We start from the raw sequence: 16,698 nt of genomic DNA, 5'->3' as shown, positions 1-16,698 counted from the left end.
CATTTTATTTTTTACCTGAAAATGCAACTCTTCGTAGATTTAACAATCTATATGAAGTATTCTAACAACAAAGATAAAAAAAAGTAGAAATTAAACTTCAACATATTTTGTTCTTTAAAAGCGTAATTTTATTTCTGCAATCTTCTAATTATCGGCTGGCAATATGAAGCTATCCATGTTGCTTTCTTTGGCCTGATAAATCACCAAATCACCAAATGCCAAATGCAGGATAATTATATATTGGGTGCTTGTTTTCTTTGTGCTGTTATGGACAATAAGCCAATAAGACCTGTAAAAGAGTGTCAAGGGTCTTGGCATATGTAGAAAGACTATTTCTTCATTTCACATAGCTTCTACTAAGACAGGTTTAGATGTGCAGGAAGGAACTGCAGAAGCTGGTTTATACCAAAGATGGAAACAAAGTGCTGGAGTAAAGGTTCAAGACCCTTCTTCAGACTCAGTCTAAAGAAGAGTTCCGACCCGAAACGTCACCTATTCCTTTTCTTCAGAGATGCTCAGAGTTACTACAGCACTTTGTGATCTATCTTAGGTTTAATGTGCCTATCTGTAACATGTATCTTTAGCCTAAGGTGTGTCCCTTTATGACAAACATGATCCAAATGTTTACCAGTTTACATGACGAGGTAGGTTTGAGCAAGGATGCTGACCTTCATTGTGAGATTTCCTGCTGTTTAAGAAAATTGCTAATTTGATTCACAGTACTTTCCAGTATCTTTGGGAGGGATACAGAAATACAGGAGACATGTACGCAGATGTGGCACACACCAAGCTTGCCAGTCTTTCTCTACTGGCTGTATTCGTACAACAGGATCAGAAATGTGTGCATTTAACACCCTTGTGGGAATTTAATACATAAACTAACTTAATATATTCTGAAAATCCACTCTCCGACTATTTAGCATGACTAAAAGAAAGGAAAGAGGCAAAAGGACATTTGCAATGGCCTAAACCGGTGCTTTTTATGAGGCATCAATGGTTTCCAAAGTTTCCCTGGGGATGTTTTCCATTCACTGGTGTACCTGTTTCAATGCTCCCCATCAATTCACTGGAGGTCCCATTCTCATGCTTCCTTTAATCTGATTCTATTAACTATTAACATTGTTTAATTATTCTGTATTTTTGATCATTCTGTATCCTCTTTTTTTTTTTTTTTAATTTCTATATTGCACTACTACTACGGACTGACGCTAAACTGCATTTCGTTGTACCCATACTCAGTATTTGTGCAATGACATTAAAGTTGAATTGAATTGAATTGCACTCATTTGAAATGTATCAGGTTCTGTTTCCGACATGCTCTTTAAACTTGCCTTGGGCTTGTTCCCATATCATCTTTGAACATAGGCTTTACATTAAAATATAATGTACATAACATTTAAAGAAAAAGCAAATTACATGTTTGAAGGAACAATAATGGAATAACAGGGTGACGCCGCGGTAGAGTTGCTGCCTTATAGCGCCAGAGACCCGGGTTCGATCCTGGCTATGAGTGATGTCTGTACAGAATTGGTATGTTCTCCCTTTAACTGCATGGGTTTTCTCCGGGTGCTCTGGTTTCCTCACACATTCCAAAGACTTACAGGTTAATTGGCTTCAGTAAAATTGTAAATTGTTCCTAATGTGCAGGATAGTGTTAGTGTACTGGGAAATTGCTGGTCGGCATGGACTCGGTGGGCCGAAAGTCTAAATCTAATAGTCCAGAATATCTGCCAAAGTTCTGAGTGTGCAGGATTAAAGGAGGTTTACTGAATGACCGGCCCAGCATTAAATAACTTCCAAATGAGATGTAAAATCAAGATACTATGAGTTAGCTCAGATAATGTTCATTAGTATTTGACGTCACTTTAAAAGCAAGAATTTCTGGTCTCCCAACCAAATTTTTCCTTTAATAAAAACCATCACAAAGAAACGGACTATATTCCACTTCATTGCTAAATAAAGAGCTTTGAGAACTTTGAAGGTAAAACATGGTTACTTTGCATTTAAAAAGCTCTCTGGTCTGGACAGTTTTACTGTTGTCTGCTATCTAAATGAACAAAAGACAATCTGCTGGATGAGCTCAGCAGGCCAGGCCATCTGTGGATGGAAATGGACAGATGATGTTTTGGGTCAGTCTTCCTTTTTTCTTAGGCCCCCTTCGGTCATGGCTGACCATGGGTGTCTCCAGGGTTGGAGGACGCTAGTGCGTGACTTTATTTAACGTGGGGAGACTGGTGCACAGGCAGTCCTTGACAGATCTGGGTCAGGATCCAGTGGCATGGAGTCCAAGATGACCGGAGACCCTATTCTGCTGCAGCCTTCATCCGCCTTCCCAGCGTTGTGACGCTCCACTAAGGTCAGCCATCATCCTCCGCCTGTTCCACCGTTGAGGTCGTGGTTGGATTGCTCTTTGTCAGTGTTCTTCCCTTTGACCTTACCGCCATTGGTGACCATACCAGGAGCATAGCTCAAGACGGCATAGCTTTCGGGATCTCAGGACCACACAAACTTCTCCACCACGACAAGGTGACAATCCACGGAGAAGTACCCTTCTTAATTTCAGCTGCACTGATATTTTCATGCAAATAAGAAAAACAAATATTTGCATGTGAAAGTGTTAAGCATAAAGATGCCAATATTATAGCGTGAGGATTTTGCAGAATGCTTTCAGTCAACCTGAGCCTATATTATTGAAATCACAAATTTAATGCAATATTTATAATTGGGTTTCGATGCTTCATGATTCTATCCATAAAGGTCAATGAAAAGACGACAATGCTTTCTAATCTGATTCCATTTCCACAGTTTAATTACGCAGCGGTTTATTTATATTGCTTGTAGCTTGAGCTGCATGCATGTCCTGTGCACTAAATAGGCTAGGAATATCGTCAATTTGAAGCTGGCACAAAATGTATTCTGCTACTTATTACAAACTGGTGTTTGTATAAATCAAAGCAAGACAGGTACCAACAGCAGACATTATCAATTGAGTTTTATAAATATTTTATAAATATGTTAACTCTTTATCTGCTGATAATCTCAAGTGAGTTATTTGTGATTAATTATAAGAAACAAACATCAAACAGGCTGCCTGTTACCTCATTTAAGTGATTGTTCTTTATGGATATAAGATATTTTGTAAAAATGACAGTTTGTTCGGCACAGTGGCACAGCAATGGAACGGCTGCCTTACAGCACCAGAGACTCGGGTTCTATCCTCACTACAGGTGCTTTGTGTGGAATTTGTATATTCTCCCTGTGACCGCGTGGACTTTCTCCGGGTGCTACAATTTCCTCCCACTTTCCAAAGACGAGCAACTTTGTAGGTTAATTGGCCTCTGCAAATTGTCCCCACTGTGTCCAATAGAATTAGTGCACAGGGTGATCGCTGATCGGGTGCGGACTCGGTGGGCCGAAGGGCCTGTCTCCATGCTGTAACTCTAAACTAAATTAAACATAAGAAAATGTAACTGGAATCCACAATCTGGATGTGTTTTGGAAGCATTCAACAAGATATTTGATGGATACTTGAAGGAAATTAACCTGTTGTGCTACATGGAAATAAGGGCAGGATTGATTAAATTGCAACACAATTTGGTGGCTTGAACTTGATGGATCAAATAGACTGCTTTTGTGCCACGACGTTTTGATAAATCTGTTGTCTTATGGAAATCCATTTTGCATCCATGCACAGACATCTAACCACTGTTTTTTGGATAATCTAATATCCAGGCTGGTTATACCTTTCTGAAAGTTCAGTTGGCATCACCACAAAAATCAACTGAGCACATGAACCAAATCTGACATATATCTTTCAAATAGCTCAATATTAATCTCAATACATGCACCCATTGAGAGTTTGGGAAGATCAGTTTACTTTATTTCATTAATTATAATAACTTTATGAAGTTTGGAAACATAACAGTGTCTGTTTTGTCTTTAAAATGTCTTCATAAATAGCAGACCTGTCATTAAGAAATTGATATAATGTTTTTGCTTGTAGCTGTGTGAATGAGTATAACACATAAGGGTTTAATGCAAAAGGGTCTTATTCAGAGCACAAAATAATTATATATTAATACAAACCAGTAATGTCATTATTAATATTTTACAAACATTAGCCTCAGGAGAGGTGACTATTGTGAACATAAATGTATTTTTGTAATAGTGTATGCTACTGTGTGGCCTTTACATCTCTAATTGATATTGGAATCAGTATGTTGTACCTTGTTCCAATTAACAGATACAGATCTGGAAAGTATGTCTCAAGCAGATTTTTGGAATGACATTTTCTGGTGGTCAGTTTTTGCCAGATACGACATGGAAACAGATCCTTCAGCCCACTGAGACCACGTTGAGCAATCATCACCCATTCACACAAGTGAAATACTGGTTTAAACCAAAGATAGACACAATATGCTGGAGTAACTCAGTGGGACATGCGGCAGCTCTGGAGAGAAAGAATGGATGATGTTTCGGGTCGAAACCTTAAGACTAATGTTTCAATCCTGACTTAGAAATGGCAACTGGTCCAGTCAATGGCTGAACTCCTGGACCTTCCTGCAACACTATGGGTGTTGTAACACTATGGGTGTTGTAGTGTCAAAACTAGACTGGATCAACATTTTCTGAAGGGAATTAGAGATAGAAATTGTGTTGCCAGCAACTTCCACATCCCATGATAACATTTGAATAAAATCAAGGCTGCTGGGCCATTGACAGTAAACCTTACAAGTTTGCTGGATGTTTATGTTGGAACAGGTTTTTCCTTAATCTCTATCAGGTAATACACTTGGAGGTCAAGTCGTCAATTTTATTTCTATAGCACATTTAAAAACAACTCTCATTGACCAAAGTGCTTTACATTAGAGCAGGTACTAACTTGCGACAAACTGTGGTACATAGATCAACAATACATGTATAAATGCATACAGCGCTCCCTCAGAGGACCTCAAGAAAGGCTTGAGGGTAGAAATAAGTTTTAAGTCTGGACTTAAAAGAGTTGATGAATGAAGAAGGGTCTCATTGTTGCAAAGATGAAAAGTGCATATTCTGGTGGGTAACCACTGGATTAAAAAGTGCTTCAGTCTTTCATTCTCTTTGACAAATGTTTTGCACGCTTTCTAAAGTGACACGCTGGTAAAGGAACACGTTGTCATTTCTCAATGCATCGAGGAATATTTATTAATGTGAAGAAAAACTATTTTTTTTTACATTGGCTGAGCTTGTTGGTTTTTGGAGATTTTACATTTGCTATCATGCAGACAATTGGATAGAAGTCTGAAGTATGACTTCACTTTACACTCTGTATCCCAAGTCAGAAACCTAACTCCTGGGTTTCAAATATATAACTATAGTGGGCTATTTTTAACCAGCTTGGATACTTATAGAGAGGAACAACTATCATTTATATTGTGACTTTAGCAAGCCCGGGTTGTTAATTAAAAAACACTAAGTGCTGGAGTAACTCAGCGGGTCAGACAGCATCTCTGGAGAAAAGGAATAGGTGACGTTTCGGGTCGAGTGCCTTCTTCCTCCATATTATATCACTCTACATAAACCTGATGTAATTTTATTTCATTGAATAATTACCCTAACACTACCCATAATTAAACTAATTGAATAATTACTGTATCCAGTCGATAATGAATATCAAGAAATATTTTATCATCATTATTACTAGTTTAATTACTTTGAAAATGTATGGGAGAATTTGCGTGAAGCCAGATTTACAGTGCATTCGGAAAGTATTCAGACCCCTTCACTTTTTCCCCATTTTGTTACGTTACAGCCTTATTTTAAAATGGATTAAATTATTTTTTTTAATCATCATTCTACACACAATACCCCAGAATGAAATAACGAAAACAGGTGTTTAGAATTTTTTGAAAAGTAATTAAAAAGATATAACTGAAATATCACATTTGCATAAATATTCAGACCCTTTGCTATGACGCTCAAAATTGACCTTAGGGACCTTAGTTAGTCACCAGGGACTAACTTTACTGAACGTTTTTCCTTCCAATATTTAATATGTAAAAGAATATGTGTGTGTTTATGATTGTGTTTATAGTTTGTTTGTTTGTTTGTTTGTCTTTTTGCACAAAGTCCGCGAGCATTGCCACTTTCATTTCACTGCACATCTCGTATGTGTATGTGACGAATAAACTTGACTTGACTTGACTATCCAGTTTTCATTGATTATCCTTGAGATGTTTCTACAACTTGATTGGAGTCCACCAGTGGTAAATTAAATTGATTGGACATGATTTGGAAAGGCGCATACCTGTCTATATAAGGTCTCACAGTTGACAGTGCATGTCAGAGCAAAAACCAAGCGATGAAGACAAAGGAATTGTCGGTAGACCTCCGAGACAGGATGTGTCGAGACACAGATCTGGGGAAGGGTATAAAACAATTTCTGCAGCATTGCAGGTGCCAAAGAGCACAGTGGCATTCCGTCATTCTTAAATGGAAGAACTTTAGAACCACCAGGACTCTTCATAGAGCTGGCCGCCCGGCCAAACTGAGCAATCGGGAGAGAAGGGCCTTGGTCAGGGAGGTGACCAAGAACCCGATGGTCACTGACAGAGCTCCAGAGTTCCTCTGTGGAGATGGGAGAACCTTCCAGAAGGACAACTATATCTGCAGCACTCCACCAATCAGGCCTTTATGGTAGAGTAGGCAGACGGAAGCCACTCCTCAGTAAAAGGCACATGACAGCCCGCTTGGAGTTTGCCAAAAGGCATGAGAAATAAGATTCTCTGGTCTGATGAAACCAAGATTGAACTCTTTGGCCTGAATGCCAAGTGTCACGTCTGGAGGAAACCAGGCAGCGCTCATCACCTGGCCAATACCATACCTACGGTGAAGCATGGTGGTGGTAGCATCATGCTGTGGGGATGTTTTTCTGTGGCGGGATCGAGGGAAAGTCAGGATCGAGGGAAAGATGAACGGAGCAAAGTACAGAGAGATCCTTGATGAAAACCTGCTCTAGAGCGTTCTGGACCTCAGACTGGGGCAGAGGTTCACCTTCCAACAGGACAACGACCCTAAGCACACAGCCAAGACAACGCAGGAGTGGCTTCGTGACAAGTCTGTGAATGTCCTTGAGTGGCCCAGCCTTGAACCCGATCGAAGATCTCTGGAGGGACCTGAAAATAGCTGTGCATCGACGCTCCCCATTCAACCTGACAGAGCTTGAGAGGATCTGCAGAGAAGAATGGGAGAAATTACCCAAATAGAGGTGTGCCAAGCTTGCAGCATCATTCCCAAGAAGCCTTGAGGCTGTTATCGCTGCCAATGGTGTCTTAGCAAAGTTCAGTTACTTCTTTTTAATTATCTTGCAAAAATTTCTAAACGCCTGTTTTCACTTTTTTATTATGGGGTGTTTGTAGATTGATGATAAAAAAGAAAAAAATTTGAATAAGGCTGTAACGTAACAAAATGTGGAAAAGGTGAAGGGGTCTGAATACTTTCTGAATGCACTGTATATGACAGATCATTCATATCCCTGGAAGCCCCTGTGCTTTGATCGGTCTGCAGCATCAGCTGCTTCATCAGTGACTTTCTTTCCATTAAGGTCAAATGTGGGGATCTTCAATGTTCTATTCCATCTACAAACTCAATTAACCATTCCTCATCCCACCTGCCCAGCTGATCAAGACCTGTTGCAATTTGATAACCATCTTCACTATCTGCCATGCCACCAACTATCATCTGCAAACTTACTTGCCCTGTACACTCACATCCGTATTGTTGACATGAATCACAAACAACAAAGGGCCCAGAACCAATCCCTGAGGCACACCACTTGTCACAAGCTTCCAGTCTGAAAAACAACCTTCCACGATCAACCTCTGCTTCCTTCCATGAGGCCAATTCTCTATCCAGTTGTAGGTAGACAAAAGTGCTGGAGAAACTCAGCGGGTGAGGCAGCATCTATGGAGCGAAGGAAATAGGCAACGTTTCGGCCCGAAACGTTGCCTATTTCCTTCGCTCCATAGATGCTGCTGCACCCGCTGAGTTTCTCCAGCACTTTTGTCTACCTTTGATTTCCCAGCATCTGCAATTCCTTCTTAAACAACTCTCTATCCAGTTGGCTAGCTCTCCCTTGATCACACGCAATCTAACTTTCCAAAGCAGCCTACCATGCGGAATCTTATCAAATTACTTGCTGAAGTTCTTATAGACAATGTCTACGGTTTTGCCCTCATCAATCTTTTTAGTTACTTATTCAAAAAACTCAATCTATTTCCTACGTACAAAGCTGTGTTGACTTTACATAATTAGCCCCCATCTATCCAAATGCATATATATCTTATCCCTCAGAATACTCACCAGTAATTTGCCTATCGCATATATTAGGCTCACCGGGTTATAGTTCCCTGGCTTTTCATTGCAGCCTTACTTAAATAGAGGCACAATATTAATTTAATTCATTAAATCCTCCAGTTCTCCGGCACCTCAGCCATATCTAACAACGATTCGTATACCTTAGTCAGGGTACCTGCAAATTATTCTCTATCTTCCCACAGCGTCTTTGGATATATCTGATCCTCGTGCGCCACCTGCGTGACGTATCCCTTGCGCACACTAACGTACTGATGGCGTACGTGGAGCGCGTGGAGATGCATGGTTACGCACGGTGATGAACAAATATTGCCTATGCTAATATATTATGCGTCACCGTGAGTCAACGTCTGTAACCATGCGCCACCGTACGCCTTCGGCGCGTCATTTGAGCGCCGCACCATGTGGTCACCCAAGTATAAATCGCGCGTAGCTTTAAAACATTTTCACCATAGTATCTTTGATTTTCACTGGGAAAATCCTTGCCACGGAGATCGAACGAAGTATGAACGATATCGCAAATGGCTCCCAAAAGAAGCAGGGCCCTCATGAGCACTTGACGTGCGACTGTCGTAATGCTAGACGACAGTCGCGCGACAGTCACTACCGGCATGTCGCGTAAATGACGCCCAAGTGGGACAGGCCCTTAAGTGTGAGGGTGTGAAGGGGCAAGTGAGGCTTTGTCAAACGGGGTCATTCTCCATGTGTATGGAAAGGTCTTTGGGCGATATCTCAAATTGGATCTCGAATGGAAATACATGTATGCCAAGCATACTCAGATCTCAGGCAGTAACTAGTCAGCCTCTGCGTTTTAATTATGCAGAATAATGAGAAAATAAATATTGTTGGGGGGGAGCACTATTGGGAGATTAGCATTACCTCATTGGCCTGATATTTAGGTTGTGCGATTTGTGCATATAAATTAACATTATTTGCATAAGAAGCATGAGGACCCAACCTACTTCAAAAAAAAACAACTATCATCCCGATGCCAAAGAGATGCAGGGTAGCATGCCTCAATGACCACCGTCCTGTGGCTCAACCTCCACCACCATGATGTGCTTCGAGAGAGACTGGTGATGGTGCACATTAATGCCAGCCTCCCAGCCAGCCTTGATCCATTGCAGTTTGCTTCCCGACACAACAGGTCCACAGCAGATGCCATCTCCCTGGCCCTAAACCCATCTCTGGAACACCTAATAATAATAATAATAAATTTTATTTTTATAGCGCTTTTCTAAGACTCAAAGTCGCTTTACAATAGTAACAGACAATAGCAAACGGAGAAGCGGCGAACAAACAGCGCCAGCGTCCTCTCCGTGCAGCACATAAAGAAAGAATACAGACATAACAATAATAGACATTTAATCGGAATAACATATAATCGGAATATAACAAATAATAAAGACATCACAGAGACACAAATTAAAAACAGAATTCAATCCAAAAACAGAAAATCAAAAACACAGTGTGAAGAGAGAGCAGTGGCAACCAATTCGTGCCAGCGTCCACTCTCCCTTCACGGCAGCCATCTTGGACACAGACTTACAAGACTACAGTTAGACAAAAAAAATCATCCCCCCACAGTGGATAGCACTATGGGGGAAGGCACAATGTCCAGTCCCCACCCCATGTTCACCCCAAAGTCAGGCCTATTGAGGCCACCGCAATTGCCTCTACGGAGGCCCGATGTCCCTGGCCGTTCTCACCGGGTGGTCTTGCCCCGGCGTCGGGAGAGTCCTTTCGGCGGCTGGGCCACTTGGAACGGCCGCTTTCTGGTTGGAGCCCGCAGCTGCCGAAGCCGACAAGGCCGCGCCGGTTTGGAGCTCCCAGGCTCCAGATGACAAAGTCGGCGCCGCCTCTCCGCAGCCCGCAGCCCGGAGTTGTTGCTCTCGGCGGTCCAGCTCGCCAGAGCTCCAGCGCGTCGCTCCAGCGCGGCGACCCAGGCAAGGCATCGCCCGCTCCGCTCCGCACCAGCGCTCCAATGCCGTGCCGCCGCCGAGGCCGAGGTGCTGGGCGGTTCCCGCCAGGAAACGGCGCTCCAAGCCCTCAGGTAGGCCACGAGGACGGATCGACGGGCAGCCCGGAGAAGAAGCTGCCACACCGACCAGGTAGGGACCTAGAAATTAGGTTTACACCTACCCCCCACATTAAAAAGACCATATCCCCTACAAACAAAAAACAGGACTCAGTAAAAACTATAAAAAAAACGGATTTAAAACGGACGGCTGCTGGCTAGCAGCCGTTCACCAAGATGGCTCCTCCTCCTCCTCACCTGAACAAGAAGGACTCCTACATTAGACTCCTATTTATCAACTATAGCTCTGCCTTCAACACCATAATCCCTTCCAAACTTCAGGATCTAGGAATCTGTTCCCTTCGCTGGAATTGTGTCCTCAACTTCCTGACCCACAGATATCAATCAGTGAGGATAGGTGACAACACCTCCTCCACAATGATTCTCAACACCAGTGCTCAGCAAGGATGCATTCTCAGTCCCCTACTATACTCCCTTTACACTCACGATTGTGTGGCCAAATTTGGCTCTAATTCCATCTACTAATTTGTGACACCACTGGTGGGCCAAACCATAAAAAATGACGGGTCAGAGTACGGGAAGGATACAGAGAACTTAATGACATGGTGTCAGGACAATAACCTTTCCCTCAATGTTAGCAAGACGAAGGAGCTAGTTATTGACTTCAGGAAGCATGGTGGAGTACATGCCCCAATTAGCATCAATGGTGCAGATCTGGAAATGTTTGAGAGCTTCAAGTTCCTTGGCGTTAATACTACCAATAATGTGTCGTGGGCCAACCACACTCGTGTGACAGCCAAGAAGGCACACCAGGGAATTCGGCATATCTCCAGTGACTCTTACAAACTTCTACAGATGCAGCACAGAAAACATACTGAGGGGATGCATCACAGCTTGGTTTGTGAACAGCTTTATCTAAGTCCGCACAAAATTGCAGAGTGTTGTAGAGAGTCCTGCAAGATTATAATAACGAGTCAATGTCAGAGACCCGGGCTCTGTCCTGCCCTCGAGTTCTCTCTGTGTGGATTTACACATTCTCAAAGTGACCACCTGGAGCTCCTATGTTTCTCCAACATCCCAAAGATGGGCAGATGGTGGGTTTACTGTCCACTGTAAATTGTTCTTTGTGTGGATGAGTGGTAGAATCTGGGGGAGTAATGTGAATATGGTGAAAACCCAATAAAAAAGAGATTAGCGTAGGATCAGTGTAAACAGGTGTTTGATTGTTGGCATGGATGAGATAGAATAAAAGGGGACATGTCTCAACACAGTATCTGTAACTCATATACAGCATATACAGCCTTCACAAGTATCAATATGTGGTCATTCAAAATACAGTGGAGAGAAGGTTTATGCAAAACACAGGTTTATGGTCTATTATACATTAGCGTTTATTTTTCAATGAAGCAGGCAACAAAATGTCAATGTTTCCCCAATTATACATTAAGAATACATGAATCATTTCTCAGAAATATGGAAGCACTACATGTTGTAAACAGCTTATAATAATTGAAAAGAGTAAAGTGTTCATCTGTCTAGCCAACGTTAGGCAACTGATTATTGCAAGACAACATTAACATTTATGCCTAGTTTATTTGCATCTCATTGCAATGAATTGTGAATGGGATGGATTTGATGTACAATTATTTTAGAAAGCTCTCTTGACAGTAATAAAAAACAATTTCCAAGATTAACTTTGCAAGCAGCAGGTCATTATGTCATACCTGACTGGTGAAAGATTAGCATGTAAGGATATGACTAATGGGTTGGTTTAGCATTCAACTAATATATTTTATAAATGTTGACAGCCATAATATATCAACATGTACACCAGCAATGACCTATACATATACAGTATTTATGTAGTTTATATATAAATATATACCTTCCAATAAATTGATTTAAAAAGATTTTAAATATGTTTGAACATAAGTGGCTCAGTGGTAGAATTGCTGCCATACAGCGCTAGAGACCCGGGTTCAATCCTGACTGCGGGTGCTGTCTGTGCGGACTTTTGTGCGTCCTCCCTGTGACCACGTGGGGTTTACTCCGGGTGCTCCGATTTCTTCCCACACTTCAAAGATGAGCAGGTTTGTAGCTTTTTGTAGAGTTGTAGCAGTAGAGTTGGCTTCTGTAAATTCTCCCTTGTGTGTAGGATAGTGCTAGTGTATGGGATGATAGCTGGTCGGCGGGGACTCGGTGCACCAAAGGATTTGTTTCCACGTTGTATCGCTAAAGTGTTAAGTAAAGTCTGAACAAGATAAGGCATATTTTGATTTATAGGAAGGCCACAAAGTGCTGGAGTAACTCAGTGGGACAGGCAGCATCCTCGGATAACATGGCTAGGTGATGTTTTAGATCGGGACCTTTCTTCAGACTGATTTATAAGCCTGGGTGAAGTCAATATATGCAGGAATTGTTGAGGATTTGTGTGCGCAGTTTTATTGTGAATAACAGCATGTCATCAAATTAACTTGGGTCATTGGAAACAGGATGCAATGCTTATTGTGGAATGTCAAGTAGCATATTTCATACATTATAATACAATGAAGTATGGATTAATGAAAAGGCAATCATGTTGAACACATCTATTGGAGTTCCCAGCTTGTAACAGGCAGAGTAGATAATGAACAATCAATAGTTCAAGTGTATTGAGATATCGAGAATAAATTTGAAAACCTCTTCTGGATCTGCTCCAAAGCATCCTTCCTGTAATGGAGCAACGAGAACTGCACACAATACTCCTAATGAGGGCTAATCAAAGTTTTTGTGGACATCATCCACTGCTCATTACTGAGGTCTGAGATTCCCACCTGCTTTAAAAGAGCATCAATAATACTGGTGCCTAAGAAGAGTAATGTGACATGCCTCAGTGACTATCGACTTGCACTAATGTAATTACTGTGGTAATGAAGTGCTTTGAGAGGTTAGTTGTGGTGCACATCAACTCCTACCTCAGCAAGAACATGAACCCACTACTATTTGCTTACTGCCACAACAGATAAATGAGGGATACAATCTCACTGGAACTCTACTCTGTGCTGGACCATTTATACAATAAAAATACATATGTCAGGCTGTTGTTCATAGACTGTAGATCATCACCCCCTCCAAACATATTACCAAGCTCAGAGAACTTCCCTTTGCAACTGGATTCTCAACTTCCTCATCAACAGAACACAGTTGGTGCGAATTGGCAACAACACCTCCTCCTCCTCCTCCTCCTCCTCCTCCTCCTCCTCCTCCTCCTCCTCCTCCTCCTCCTCCTCCTCCTCCTCCTCCTCCTCCTCCTCCTCCTCCTCCTCCTCCTCCTCCTCCTCCTCCGCACTTCGGGGGTGTATGTTCAGACCCCTGCTCTATACTGATGATTATATAGCAGGACACAGATTTAACTTCATCTTTGAATTCAATGATGACACCAATGTTGTTGGATGAAATACGGATAATGATGATCAGAGTATAGGAGGGAGATCGACGGGTGAGGCAGCATCTATGGAGCGAAGGAATAGGTGACGTTTTGGGCTGAGACCCTTCTTCAGACGGATATGGGGGTGGGGGGCGGGACGAAGAAAGGAAGCGGCGGAGACAGTGGGCTGTGGGAGAGCTGGGAAGGGGAGGGGAAGGAGGGAGAAAGCAAGGACTACCTGAAATTGGAGAAGTCAATGTTCATACCGCTGGGGTGTAAACTACCCAAGCAAAATATGAGGTGCTGCTCCTCCAATTTGCGGTGGGACTCACTCTGGCCATAGAGGAGTCCCAGGATGATGTAGAGCAGTTGACACCTAGAACAGTGGATGCAATAGATGAGGTTGGAGGAGGTGCAGGTGAACCTCTGCCTCACCTGGAAAGACTGCTTGGGTCCTTGGATGGAGTCGAGGGGGGAGGTAAAGTGACAAGTGTAGCATTTCCTGTGGTTGCAAGGGAAAGTACCAGGGGAGGGGGTGGTTTGGGTGGGAAGGGACAAATTGACCAAGGAGTTACAGAGGGAGTGGTCTCTGCACAAAGCCGAAAGGGGAGGAGATGGGAAGATGTGGCCAATGGTGGGATTTCATTGGAGGTGGCGAAAATGTTGGAGGATTATTTGTTGTATGTGATGGCTGGTAGGGTGGAAGGTGAGGACAAGGGGAACTCTGTCCTTGTTACGAGTGGGGGAATGGGGAGTGAAAGCGGAGCTATGGGATAGGGAGGAGACCCTGGTGAGAGCCACCCCCACCACCACATCAGTCTGATGAAGGGTCTCGACCCAAAACGTCACCGTTTCCATCGCTCCATAGATGCTGCCTCACCTGCTGAGTTTCTCCAGCATTTTTGTCTACCTTTGATTTTTCCAGCATCTGCAGTTCTTTCTTAAACATAGGAGGGAGATTGATCGTCTGACTACACAATGCTAGAAATACAACCTTGTTCTCAACATCAGTAAAACCAGGGAACTGATTGTTGAATTTACAAGGCTGAGACTTCACAAACCTGGGTGAATGCACACAGTCCATTTCTCAGGGAAGTGGATTCAAGAAATGGAAGGCATAGATCGGAGGTGAAATGGGCAAGATTTCACAGGAACTTGAGAGGCATTTTGTTCATGCAGAGAGTGGTACATATACAGTAGGGAGGAAACCTGATAACAGAGGGGAAGAAGCTGGTCCTGAGCCTGGTGGCGTTCACAAGCTTCCGTATCTTCTGCCCGATGGGAGCAGAGAGAAGAAGGAATGACCAGGATGGAACAAGTCTTTGATTAGATTAGCTGCTTTCCCGAGGTGGCGTGGAGAATAGATGGAGTCAATGGTGGGAAGTCTGGTCTGTGGGGTGGACTGGGATACATATACAACTCTCTGCAATTTATTTGGGGCAGAGCTGTACCCAAACAAAGCTGTGATATAACCCAACAGTATGGTTGAACAATCTGAAGAAGAGTCTCGATCCGAAAGGTCACCCATTCCTTCTCTCCAGAGATGCTGCCTGTTCCACTGAGATATTCCAGCAATTATCTATAGTATGGTTTCTATGTTGCATTTGTAGAAGTTTGTAAGAGTCGTTGGAGGCATGCAAAATGTCCTCAGTATCCTGAGGAAGTCAAGGCGTTGGTGTGCCTTCTTGATCACGGACAGATCATTGGTAATATTTATGCCAAGGAACTTGAAGCTCTCAACCATTTCCACTTCTATACCATTGATGCTGATTGGGCCATATATCCCGCTACGGTTCCTCAAGGTGACAACAGCTCCTTCATCTTGCTGACATTGAGGTAGAAGTTACTGAAGCTCAACCTGATGAATTTTTTCCAGTATTTTCTGTTTTGGGGACATGGTGTTGAGTGGTGCTGCCCTGAATCAGTAACGACATTGAATATAAAAGTTGGACCATTTTGTTGCAGTTGAACAAGATGTTGGTGAGGCTGAACTTGGTGTATTGTGTTCAGTTTAGGCTATTCAGCAATGAGAAATATGTCATTAAGCTGAAAAGCGTGCACAATAGATTCACAAATATGAGTTCAGGAATATAACTTGATTAGAACAGGTGTCAAGGGTTATGGGGAGAAGGCATGAAATTGGGATTAGAAGGCCGAGATCAGTCATGATTGAATGGCGGAATAGGCTCGATGGGCGGAATGGCTAAATTCTATTCCTATAGCTTGTGAATGTGATCATAAGGGACTGATTTATAAGGAGAGGTTGGGCAGACTAGGACTTCATTCCTTGAAGCATATGAGACTGAAGGTTGATCTTATGAAGATCTATAAAATCATAAGGGGCATATATAGGGTGAATTCACAGGGTTGGAGAACCAAGAACTAGAGACATAGGTTTAAGATGAGAAGGTGAAGATTTAATAGGAACCTGAGAGGCTCACAGAGAGGTTTGTATGTATATGGAACAAGCTGCCAGAGAGAATGGTTGAGGCAGGTATATTAGCAACATTTAAGGAATATCTGGGCAGGTACATGGATGGGAAAGGCTGAGAGGGATATGGGCCAAATGTGGGGAAATGGGATTTAGTTTAGGCGGGATTCTCGGTGGGCCTAGACGCGTTGAGCTGACATGCCGTGACTCTGACTCTAGCATATTAACATGAACCATCTCAAGCAATAAGCTTTAGAATCTCAATCTCGTTTAGGAAACAATTGGACAGGTACATGAATAGGACAGGTTTAGAGGGATACGAGCCAAATGCACAGGGGAGATGAGGCGGAGAGCGGCCATGGCCGTGGGAGAGTGGGGGCTGTCCCGAGGGATGCACTCCTTCAGCCGCTTACAACTTGGTGCTTGGGTTCAGAGTGCCCAGTCACCTATGGTGTGTGGAAATGACCCCCA

General features: G+C 42.8%; 1 long non-coding RNA gene across 1 annotated transcript; it reads right to left on the bottom strand.

The window, feature by feature from the left end:
- Positions 1-1,294: 1,294 nt before the first annotated feature.
- Positions 1,295-16,190, bottom strand: LOC116983540. The gene is made up of 3 exons (XR_004414729.1): positions 16,180-16,190; positions 12,115-12,118; positions 1,295-1,331 (listed from the first exon to the last, which is right to left on the bottom strand). It is a non-coding gene; the product is annotated as an uncharacterized LOC116983540 (long non-coding RNA).
- Positions 16,191-16,698: the final 508 nt, after the last annotated feature.

Source organism: Amblyraja radiata, chromosome 18 (assembly GCF_010909765.2).
Source record: "Amblyraja radiata isolate CabotCenter1 chromosome 18, sAmbRad1.1.pri, whole genome shotgun sequence".
NCBI lineage: Eukaryota > Metazoa > Chordata > Chondrichthyes > Rajiformes > Rajidae > Amblyraja > Amblyraja radiata.
Note: the sequence above shows the minus strand (reverse complement) of the source record. Positions and strands in the feature narration are given on the sequence as shown.